Consider the following 12,220-nt stretch of genomic DNA (forward strand, 5'->3'; position numbering starts at 1 on the left):
AATCTTAAAGCAACTGGTATTACCAGGGGGTCTCCCATCCAATTACTAACCAGGCCCAAACCTGCTTAGCTTTCGAGCTCAGACATGATCTGGCATAGCCAGGGTGGTATGGCCATAAGCGAAGACTGCTGCAAAGAGAGAGCTATTTAAAGATCAGCCAATCTAATCGCCGGTACATTATATAAGTAGGAAAGAAAACCCTAAAGCTTAAAGCACCTGGTATTCCCAGGCGGTCTCCCATCCAAGCACTAACCAGGCCAATACCTGCTAAGATTAAGAGATCGGGCATTGACTCTTTTTTTTTAAGATTATTATATAATTAGTAATAAATTTCCAATAATATTAGAGCACCTGGTTTTCCGAGGCGGTCTCCCATCCAAGCACTAAACAGGTCCATACCTCCTAAGATTCAAAGATTGGGCATTTACTCTTTTTTTTTTTTTTTTTGCAAGATTATTATGTAATTAGTAAAAATTGCCAAAAATATTACAGCAACTGGTATTTCCCGGCCGTCTTCCATCCAAGTACTAACCAGGCAAAACCTGCTATTATTCAGAGATCAGGCATTGACTTTTTTTTTTTTTTTTCAAGATTATTATATAATTTGTGAAAAATTTCCAAAAATCTTAAAGCAACTGGTATTACCACAGTGTCTCCCATCCAATTACTAACCAGGCCCATACCTGCTAAGATTCAGATATGGGGCATTGACTCCTTTCTTTTTTTCTTGCAAGATTATTATATAATTTGTGAAAAATTTCCAAAAATCTTAAAGCAACTGGTATTACCAGGGGGTCTCCCATCCAATTACTAACCAGGCCGAAACCTGCTTAGCTTCCGAGCTCAGACATGATCTGGCATAGCCAGGGTGGAATGGCCATAAGCGAAGACTGCTGCAGAGAGAGAGCTATTTAAAGATCAGCCAATCTAATCGCCGGTACATTATACAGGACCAAACCTGCTTAGCTTCCGAGAGCAGACGAGATCAGGCATAGCCAGGTTGTTACGGTCGCAAGCGAAGGATACTGCAAAGAGAGGACTATTTAAAGATCAGCCAATCAAATCGCCCATACATTATATAAGTAGGAATGAAAACCCAAAAGCTTACAGCACCTGGTATTCCGAGGCGGTCTCCCATCCAAGCACTAACCAGGCCAATACCTGCTAAGATTAAGAGATCGGGCATTGGCTCTTTTTTTTTAAGATTATTATATAATTAGTAATAAATTTCCAATAATATTAGAGCACCTGGTATTACCAGGGTGTCTCCCATCCAAACACTACACAGGTCCATGACTGCTAAGATTCAAAGAATGGGCATTGACTCTTTTTTTTTCAAGATTATTATATAATTTGTGAAAAATTTACAAAAATCTTAAAGCAACTGGTATTACCAGGGGGTCTCCCATCCAATTACTAACCAGGCCGAAACCTGCTTAGCTTCCGAGCTCAGACATGATCTGGCATAGCCAGGGTGGAATGGCCATAAGCGAAGACTGCTGCAGAGAGAGAGCTATTTAAAGATCAGCCAATCTAATCGCCGGTACATTATACAGGACCAAACCTGCTTAGCTTCCGAGAGCAGACGAGATCAGGCATAGCCAGGTTGTTACGGTCGCAAGCGAAGGATACTGCAAAGAGAGGACTATTTAAAGATCAGCCAATCAAATCGTCCATACATTATATAAGTAGGAATGAAAATCCAAAAGCTTACAGCACCTGGTATTCCGAGGCGGTCTCCCATCCAAGCACTAACCAGGCCAATACCTGCTAAGATTAAGAGATCGGGCATTGGCTCTTTTTTTTTAAGATTATTATATAATTATTAATAAATTTCCAATAATATTAGAGCACCTGGTATTACCAGGGGGTGTAGCATCCAAACACTACACAGGTCCATGACTGCTAAGATTCAAAGAATGGGCATTGACTCTTTTTTTTTTCAAGATTATTATATAATTTGTGAAAAATTTACAAAAATCTTAAAGCAACTGGTATTACCAGGGGGTCTCCCATCCAATTACTAACCAGGCCCAAACCTGCTTAGCTTCCGAGCTCAGACATGATCTGGCATAGCCAGGGTGGTATGGCCATAAGCGAAGACTGCTGCAAAGAGAGAGCTATTTAAAGATCAGTCAATCTAATCGCCGGTACATTATACAGGACCAAACCTGCTTAGCTTCCGAGAGCAGACGAGATCAGGCATAGCCAGGTTGTTACGGTCGCAAGCGAAGGATACTGCAAAGAGAGGACTATTTAAAGATCAGCCAATCAAATCGCCCATACATTATATAAGTAGGAATGAAAACCCAAAAGCTTACAGCACCTGGTATTCCGAGGCGGTCTCCCATCCAAGCACTAACCAGGCCAATACCTGCTAAGATTAAGAGATCGGGCATTGGCTCTTTTTTTTAAGATTATTATATAATTAGTAATAAATTTCCAATAATATTAGAGCACCTGGTATTCCGAGGCGGTCTCCCATCCAGACACTAAACAGGTCCATGACTGCTAAGATTCAAAGAATGGGCATTGACTCTTTTTTTTTTCAAGATTATTATATAATTTGTGAAAAATTTACAAAAATCTTAAAGCAACTGGTATTACCAGGGGGTCTCCCAATCCAATTACTAACCAGGCCCAAACCTGCTTAGCTTCCGAGCTCAGACATGATCTGGCATAGCCAGGGTGGTATGGCCATAAGCGAAGACTGCTGCAAAGAGAGAGCTATTTAAAGATCAGCCAATCTAATCGCCGGTACATTATACAGGACCAAACCTGCTTAGCTTCCGAGAGCAGACGAGATCAGGCATAGCCAGGTTGTTACGGTCGCAAGCGAAGGATACTGCAAAGAGAGGACTATTTAAAGATCAGCCAATCAAATCGCCCATACATTATATAAGTAGGAATGAAAACCCAAAAGCTTACAGCACCTGGTATTCCGAGGCGGTCTCCCATCCAAGCACTAACCAGGCCAATACCTGCTAAGATTAAGAGATCGGGCATTGGCTCTTTTTTTAAGATTATTATATAATTAGTAATAAATTTCCAATAATATTAGAGCACCTGGTATTACCAGGCGGTCTCCCATCCAAACACTACACAGGTCCATGACTGCTAAGATTCAAAGAATGGGCATTGACTCTTTTTTTTTTCAAGATTATTATATAATTTGTGAAAAATTTCCAAAAATCTTAAAGCAACTGGTATTACCAGGGGGTCTCCCATCCAATTACTAACCAGGCCCAAACCTGCTTAGCTTTCGAGCTCAGACATGATCTGGCATAGCCAGGGTGGTATGGCCATAAGCGAAGACTGCTGCAAAGAGAGAGCTATTTAAAGATCAGCCAATCTAATCGCCGGTACATTATATAAGTAGGAAAGAAAACCCTAAAGCTTAAAGCACCTGGTATTCCCAGGCGGTCTCCCATCCAAGCACTAACCAGGCCAATACCTGCTAAGATTAAGAGATCGGGCATTGACTCTTTTTTTTTAAGATTATTATATAATTAGTAATAAATTTCCAATAATATTAGAGCACCTGGTTTTCCGAGGCGGTCTCCCATCCAAGCACTAAACAGGTCCATACCTCCTAAGATTCAAAGATTGGGCATTTACTCTTTTTTTTTTTTTTTTTTTTTTGCAAGATTATTATGTAATTAGTAAAAATTGCCAAAAATATTACAGCAACTGGTATTTCCCGGCCGTCTTCCATCCAAGTACTAACCAGGCAAAACCTGCTATTATTCAGAGATCAGGCATTGACTTTTTTTTTTTTTTCAAGATTATTATATAATTTGTGAAAAATTTCCAAAAATCTTAAAGCAACTGGTATTACCAGGGTGTCTCCCATCCAATTACTAACCAGGCCCATACCTGCTAAGATTCAGATATGGGGCATTGACTCCTTTCTTTTTTTCTTGCAAGATTATTATATAATTTGTGAAAAATTTCCAAAAATCTTAAAGCGACTGGTATTACCAGGGGGTCTCCCATCCAATTACTAACCAGGCCGAAACCTGCTTAGCTTCCGAGCTCAGACATGATCTGGCATAGCCAGGGTGGAATGGCCATAAGCGAAGACTGCTGCAGAGAGAGAGCTATTTAAAGATCAGCCAATCTAATCGCCGGTACATTATACAGGACCAAACCTGCTTAGCTTCCGAGAGCAGACGAGATCAGGCATAGCCAGGTTGTTACGGTCGCAAGCGAAGGATACTGCAAAGAGAGGACTATTTAAAGATCAGCCAATCAAATCGCCCATACATTATATAAGTAGGAATGAAAACCCAAAAGCTTACAGCACCTGGTATTCCGAGGCGGTCTCCCATCCAAGCACTAACCAGGCCAATACCTGCTAAGATTAAGAGATCGGGCATTGGCTCTTTTTTTTTAAGATTATTATATAATTAGTAATAAATTTCCAATAATATTAGAGCACCTGGTATTACCAGGGTGTCTCCCATCCAAACACTACACAGGTCCATGACTGCTAAGATTCAAAGAATGGGCATTGACTCTTTTTTTTCCAAGATTATTATATAATTTGTGAAAAATTTACAAAAATCTTAAAGCAACTGGTATTACCAGGGGGTCTCCCATCCAATTACTAACCAGGCCGAAACCTGCTTAGCTTCCGAGCTCAGACATGATCTGGCATAGCCAGGGTGGAATGGCCATAAGCGAAGACTGCTGCAGAGAGAGAGCTATTTAAAGATCAGCCAATCTAATCGCCGGTACATTATACAGGACCAAACCTGCTTAGCTTCCGAGAGCAGACGAGATCAGGCATAGCCAGGTTGTTACGGTCGCAAGCGAAGGATACTGCAAAGAGAGGACTATTTAAAGATCAGCCAATCAAATCGCCCATACATTATATAAGTAGGAATGAAAATCCAAAAGCTTACAGCACCTGGTATTCCGAGGCGGTCTCCCATCCAAGCACTAACCAGGCCAATACCTGCTAAGATTAAGAGATCGGGCATTGGCTCTTTTTTTTAAAGATTATTATATAATTAGTAATAAATTTCCAATAATATTAGAGCACCTGGTATTACCAGGGGGTGTAGCATCCAAACACTACACAGGTCCATGACTGCTAAGATTCAAAGAATGGGCATTGACTCTTTTTTTTTCAAGATTATTATATAATTGGTGAAAAATTTACAAAAATCTTAAAGCAACTGGTATTACCAGGGGGTCTCCCATCCAATTACTAACCAGGCCCAAACCTGCTTAGCTTCCGAGCTCAGACATGATCTGGCATAGCCAGGGTGGTATGGCCATAAGCGAAGACTGCTGCAAAGAGAGAGCTATTTAAAGATCAGTCAATCTAATCGCCGGTACATTATACAGGACCAAACCTGCTTAGCTTCCGAGAGCAGACGAGATCAGGCATAGCCAGGTTGTTACGGTCGCAAGCGAAGGATACTGCAAAGAGAGGACTATTTAAAGATCAGCCAATCAAATCGCCCATACATTATATAAGTAGGAATGAAAACCCAAAAGCTTACAGCACCTGGTATTCCGAGGCGGTCTCCCATCCAAGCACTAACCAGGCCAATACCTGCTAAGATTAAGAGATCGGGCATTGGCTCTTTTTTTTTTTTTTTTTTTTTTTTTTTTAAAGATTATTATATAATTAGTAATAAATTTCCAATAATATTAGAGCACCTGGTTTTCCGAGGCGGTCTCCCATCCAAACACTAAACAGGTCCATAGCTGCTAAGATTCAAAGATTGGGCATTGACTCTTTTTGTTTCAAGATAATTATATAATTAGTACAAATTTCCAAAAATATTACAGCAAATGGTATTCCGAGGCGGTCTCCCATCCAAGCACTAAACAGGTCCATACCTCCTAAGATTCAAAGATTGGGCATTTACTCTTTTTTTTTTTTTGCCAGATTTTTATGTAATTAGTAAAAATTGCCAAAAATATTACAGCAACTGGTATTTCCCGGCCGTCTTCCATCCAAGTACTAACCAGGCAAAACCTGCTATTATTCAGAGATCGGGCATTGACTTTTTTTTTTTTTTTCAAAATTATTATATAATTTGTGAAAAATTTCCAAAAATCTTAAAGCAACTGGTATTACCAGGGTGTCTCCCATCCAATTACTAACCAGGCCCATACCTGCTAAGATTCAGATATGGGGCATTGACTCCTTTCTTTTTTTCTTGCAAGATTATTATATAATTTGTGAAAAATTTCCAAAAATCTTAAAGCAACTGGTATTACCAGGGGGTCTCCCATCCAATTACTAACCAGGCCGAAACCTGCTTAGTTTCCGAGCTCAGACATGATCTGGCATAGCCAGGGTGGTATGGCCATAAGCGAAGACTGCTGCAAAGAGAGAGCTATTTAAAGATCAGTCAATCTAATCGCCGGTACATTATATAAGTAGGAAAGAAAACCCTAAAGCTTAAAGCACCTGGTATTCCCAGGCGGTCTCCCATCCAAGCACTAACCAGGCCAATACCTGCTAAGATTAAGAGATCGGGCATTGACTCTTTTTTTTTTTTTTTTAAGATTATTATATAATTAGTAATAAATTTCCAATAATATTAGAGCACCTGGTATTCCGAGGCGGTCTCCCATCCAGACACTAAACAGGTCCATGACTGCTAAGATTCAAAGAATGGGCATTGACTCTTTTTTTTTTCAAGATTATTATATAATTTGTGAAAAATTTACAAAAATCTTAAAGCAAATGGTATTACCAGGGGGTCTCCCATCCAATTACTAACCAGGCCCAAACCTGCTTAGCTTCCGAGCTCAGACATGATCTGGCATAGCCAGGGTGGTATGGCCATAAGCGAAGACTGCTGCAAAGAGAGAGCTATTTAAAGATCAGCCAATCTAATCGCCGGTACATTATACAGGACCAAACCTGCTTAGCTTCCGAGAGCAGACGAGATCAGGCATAGCCAGGTTGTTACGGTCGCAAGCGAAGGATACTGCAAAGAGAGGACTATTTAAAGATCAGCCAATCAAATCGCCCATACATTATTGTAAGAATAAATTGTATATTCTTGCCTTCGAGATCATAAATATTATTTTGGTTCAGGTTGGGTTATCTGAGCAGAGAAGAGCAGGTACCCGGGAACCAAGAATGAGTCACACAAGTGGTGTAGTTCATTCTAAGCTCAACTTTATTGTACAAGGGGTGCTACTTTTATAGGGAAATGAAACAACGTAATGTCTGGCAGATATTTAGCTGATCAAGCATAACACACTGCATTGAGCAACACCATGAATATAGAGTAAGGTTCAAAGGAATACATCATACTGTTATCACACAATGTCCTGTATCACAAGATGTGTTCACGTACTCGAGCAGAATCTCACAATGGCCACTTTAAGACAGTCGAAGACATGTCTTACACAATCGTGAACAATCTTGGGCATATCTTATGTACTTTCATACACAGCAATCAAATGTGATATATATCTTCAGTTAGTATTCATTTCTGTTAAACAGTTTTCAGAATAGGAATAAAGAAATGGTTAGTATAACTCTTAATCAGGATTACACACGTATATCAGATTCAGTCTTCAGGCTCTAACTCATAAGTGTGCACATAATCATCTCCAGTAGAGCTATCAGCATCTGTTGAAAAATCCTCAGCTTCAATCACATTCATCTCCAACTGCTCTGGAACCCCAACAAAGGTTGATACTGGATTGGATACATGTAGCATTGCTTGATAGGTATTTCCTGTAGTGAGCGCTGTAACAGAACGCATTATAGAAGTACTAATACATTGCATAATACAGGGTGCTATTAGCAGAAGAATCACTATGAATATAACAATAGGCACAACAGTGTGTAGAATCCAAGTTCCTCGTTGAAATCAACGGTGGTATGTCCATCAATAGAATTTAGCCCTTAATGTTAACAGGGTGGTTTAAGGAGTTAGCACTGTTTTGACTCAATGGGCCAACTATCTTCTTGCTTTGGACAACCCCCACCTCACTATAAGAGGTAGTTCCTTCCTCCGCTTAACCAGTGCCTTTTCCTCCCTGTTAAACAGTAAGGTGAATCCCCGTTCGAGATTCTATGTGAAATTGGAGCTTGCCTGCTCTCCTGTAGAGTAATTCTTCAGGCGTGAGGCGTGTATCCACTGCGGTTGATAATCTGTCAGCACTCCCGTCCGGGTTACTGCGATCACAGTGGCTGGTCCAAGATATCTTGGTTCTCCCACCTTTGTTGGTTTCAGGCTTTTGATGAGCACACTTTGTCCTGGAACAAAGGGGTGAGTAGGCTTTTCTGAGGGAAGAGGAAGACACAAAGAAACATCAGCACATATGGAGTTAAGTTTCTCAATGAGGGAAGTCACGTAGTCCTCCTGGATCACCTCCAGATCACCTAAGGAAGTAAAGCCTGCGCGACCTTTAACCCATGGGGTCGGGAAAGGTCTACCCATTAGTATTTCAAATGGTGAAAACTTAGTGGTGGAAGATGGAGTCATTCTTAGTTCTGTCAAGACAGCAGGTAGCAAATCTACCCATTTCTTTCCTGTATCAATAGAGGCCTTAGTGAGCCTTCGTTTAACTGTTTGGTTAAGTCTCTCCACATTGGAGGAAGACTGTGGATGGTAAGGTATGTTCAGGTGCCAATCAATCGATAATACTTTAGCAAGTAGCTGTGCTACCTTTGATGCGAATGGTGTTCCATTATCACTCTCAATAGTGTTAGGTATCCCAAATCTAGGAATTATTTCCTTAGTCAAAATCTTTACCACTGTTTTAGCATCTTCCTTTGCACATGGAAATGCTTCTGGCCACTTTGAAAATCGATCCACAATAACCAAAAGGTATTTCAAGTTACCTATTGGCGGCATGTGTGTGAAATCAATTTGTACATGTTGAAATGGTGCTTCTGGATGCGGTAATGCGTCGTGTTTAATAGGTTTGTGCGGGTTTACCTGAGCACATGTGAGACACGAGTCTAAAATCAGTTTTGCTGTTTTGTGTACATCTGCAATGCAATACAATTGATTAATAACTTGTACTACTTTTGCACAACTTGTATGTGACAGTCCATGCTAATGTCTAATAAGGACTATTAGTCCTAATTTTGGTAAGGCTATTCTTCCTTTCTCATCTCTTAAGAGCCCATCTTTGTCTGGAGCACAGTTATGTTTACTCCAGTGCTCTAAATCAACTTGTGTAGGTTGACTCTGCAAAATTTTAATGTCAATGTCAGGAACATTAGTCACATGCATAGTCATAGCTATCTGTGTTTTGTCACCCATATTAAATGGTGATTTTATCTGGGCTTTGGCTGCTTCTTTTGCAACTTCATCAGCTCTCCTATTTCCTACAGCCTGTTCTTCCTCACCTGTTGCGTGACCTTTTACCTTTACTATGGCCACTTCGGCAGGTAGCTGTACTGCTTTGGTTAACTGTCCTATCAGGTTTGAATGTGCTATGGGTTTCCCATCTGCAGTTTTGAAATCTCTTGCTTCCCAAGTTTTGGCAAAGTGGTGTACCACTCCCCATGCATATTTGGAATCAGTATAAATAGTTACTCTTTTTCCTTCCATCAGCTCACATGCTCTTATTAATGCTACTAATTCTGCAGCTTGAGCTGAGTTAAAATCTAAAGCAAATGATTCAATTATTTCCCCAGTCTCAGACACCACAGCATAGCCACAAAGGTAGACCCCATCAGCAGGTTTTGAACATGATCCATCAACATATAGATGTTCCCCCCCATCCAGGGGCGAATCCAAAAGATCGGCCCTGGAAGAACATGAGGAAGTTAGTTCAATTATGCAATCATGCTCTGTGACATTATCTACCATGTCAGCCATTCCTAACACACCCAACAGTGCCGGGTTAATGGACGCTGTAGGTTGGATCGTTAGATTTTTAGTTGCCAGCAGTGTTGCCTCGTAACCTGAGCGTCGTTGCGCTGTCATGTGTTGTGTTTGCATATTGTGTAAAATTGCGCCTACCTGATGTGACGTATACAATATCAAAGGGTGTGACAAAACCATTCTCTCAGCCATCTGTACAACCAGGGCAGCTGCAGCCACAGCACGAAGACATGCTGGCATACCTGTAACAATGTTGTCCAATTTCTTAGAAAGGTACGCTAATGGTCTGTATGTGGAACCATGCTGTTGCAGCAGGACACCTATGGCCACCCCCTCAGTTTCACGGACATGCAAATGAAAGTCTTTGCTGTAGTCTGGTAGGCCCAAAGCTGGGGCCTTGGTGATCGCCTGCTTCAACGCAGTAAAGTTCAGTTCTGCCTCCTCAGTCCAGTTCAAAAGCGTGCTTGGTGGAGCTTTGTGATCAATCAGGCTTCTCAGGTGCCTGTCATGCACTGCACAGTCAGGTATCCAGGATCTGCAATAGTTAATCAGTCCCAGGAAGCTTTGGAGCTGTTGTATAGTTCGTGGAGACTTCATCTTCCTGATCAGCTGGACCCTGTCTGTAGAAATAGCTCTCAGACCTGGCATGATGATGTGTCCCAAATAGGTCACTTTGGATTGGACCCATTGGAGCTTGTCTTTGGAGGCCTTGAATCCTGCTTGAGCGAGCACATTGCATACAATGATAGAGGCTTTTTCACAATCGCTTTGTGTTTCACCTGTTATCAAAATGTCATCTGTGTATTGGAGAACGCAGACTGTAGAGGGTAGATCAGTCATCTTTGCCAATGTCCTCTGTACTGCCGCCGAGAAAACTGCGGGACTGTCCACATAGCCCTGTGCCAAGCGTGTCCAGGAAAATTGTTGACCTTGGAAGGTGAACGCTAGTAGAGGCTGAGTGTCTGGATGTACAGGCACAGAGAAAAAGGCTGCACACAAATCAATGACTGTGAAATATTTGTGCGTACATGGAATAGAATTAATCACAGTCGGTACATCAGGCACAATTGGAGCTAATGGTGTTATCAATTGATTTATAGCTCTTAAATCTTGAGTTAAACGGCATGTTTTACCATCTGCTTTAACTATGGGATTAATTGGCGTGTTGTAAGGTGAGTGTATCGGTACGAGGACACCCTGCTGGACAAAATTCTCAATCAATGGCTTTATGCCCAGTTCCTTATCTTTATACAAAGGATATTGCTTAATATAGACAGGTTTATTAGTTTTCAATTTTGCTTTGTATGGTTCCATGTCTATAAATCCTGTGTCATCTTTATACTGTGACCATAATGCAGGGTCTACCAGAGTTTCAACCGCTGGTGGTATGTCAGACCTGGGCTTACATGTGGCTGGTTCTGCTTTGCTGTCTTCCCAATCCGGCAATGGGTTCACAGAGACCTGTAAGCTAGACAGGAAAGAGAACGAGACCAAATCATCAGTGAATTTAATGTCCATATTTAATTTGTGCATCAAATCTCGTCCTAACAAATTTAATGGAGCTCCTGGAATGATTGTGAATTTGTGAAAGAATGGAATTAATCCAGGAGCCCTTACCTCTAGAGGAGGCGTTACAGGACATTGAATGTCAGTTCCTGAAATTCCTACAGAGTTTACTATTTGACTAGAAAGAGGACCCTCATAATGTGCAGCAGTCATTGAAGTTGCGTCAGCTCCAGAATCTAGGAGGAACGTCTGTGGTTGACCGTGTACTAACAATGTAACATATGGCAAATCTTTATTGTTATTAGTAAATGTGAGGGTCGTCATAGATACATTGGAACTGACTTCACTCTGTAGGCATCCCTATTGTGGTCCTTGAGGCTTGTGCCAAGAAGTAGGATAAGGGGAGTTGAATCTTTCTCTGTCTCTCTGCTGAGAGTGATCTATTCTTGGCTTCCACTGAACTGAATCTCCCTGAGGACGATTCTGACTTCTCCCTTTTCTGCAATTTCTTTGGACATGACCTTCCTTTCCACAGAGATAACAAACTATTCTTAATCTTTTTTGGAACACTTGATCTGTGTTTCAGTTCTGCTTTTAGGTCATGTTCACCTCTCTGTGGCTTTTGCCCAGTGAACATAGCAGTTTCAGTTTTGACCACAAACCCTCCAGAAATATCTAGTTCCCTAACTCGCTTCCCTAATGCTTCTATGGTCATTTCTAACAAGTTAGTTGTTGTGATTCTAATCAGTTGTGCTTGTTTTCCATGCATATTATTCAGAAATGTGTTGATGAATAACGCCTTTAAGTTATCATCAAGTGGGAGTTTAGATTCCTCCACCCATGCTTTCTTAAATCTCAGATAGAAATCTGAAGCCGTTTCTTTAGAC

The 12,220-nt window shown here is 41.0% G+C and overlaps 7 pseudogenes; all 7 read right to left on the reverse strand.

The window, feature by feature from the left end:
• Position 1: 1 nt before the first annotated feature.
• LOC127961891 (uncharacterized) lies at positions 2–120 on the reverse strand (annotated as a pseudogene).
• Positions 121–1,979: 1,859 nt separating this feature from the next.
• LOC127965515 (uncharacterized) lies at positions 1,980–2,098 on the reverse strand (annotated as a pseudogene).
• A 487-nt stretch (positions 2,099–2,585) lies between these two features.
• Positions 2,586–2,705, reverse strand: LOC127964165 (uncharacterized; annotated as a pseudogene).
• A 486-nt stretch (positions 2,706–3,191) lies between these two features.
• On the reverse strand, positions 3,192–3,310 carry LOC127961896 (uncharacterized; annotated as a pseudogene).
• Positions 3,311–5,171: 1,861 nt separating this feature from the next.
• On the reverse strand, positions 5,172–5,290 carry LOC127965528 (uncharacterized; annotated as a pseudogene).
• A 928-nt stretch (positions 5,291–6,218) lies between these two features.
• LOC127963453 (uncharacterized) lies at positions 6,219–6,337 on the reverse strand (annotated as a pseudogene).
• A 363-nt stretch (positions 6,338–6,700) lies between these two features.
• LOC127963034 (uncharacterized) lies at positions 6,701–6,819 on the reverse strand (annotated as a pseudogene).
• Positions 6,820–12,220: the final 5,401 nt, after the last annotated feature.

Source organism: Carassius gibelio, chromosome A3, assembly GCF_023724105.1.
Source record: "Carassius gibelio isolate Cgi1373 ecotype wild population from Czech Republic chromosome A3, carGib1.2-hapl.c, whole genome shotgun sequence".
Classification (NCBI taxonomy): domain Eukaryota; kingdom Metazoa; phylum Chordata; class Actinopteri; order Cypriniformes; family Cyprinidae; genus Carassius; species Carassius gibelio.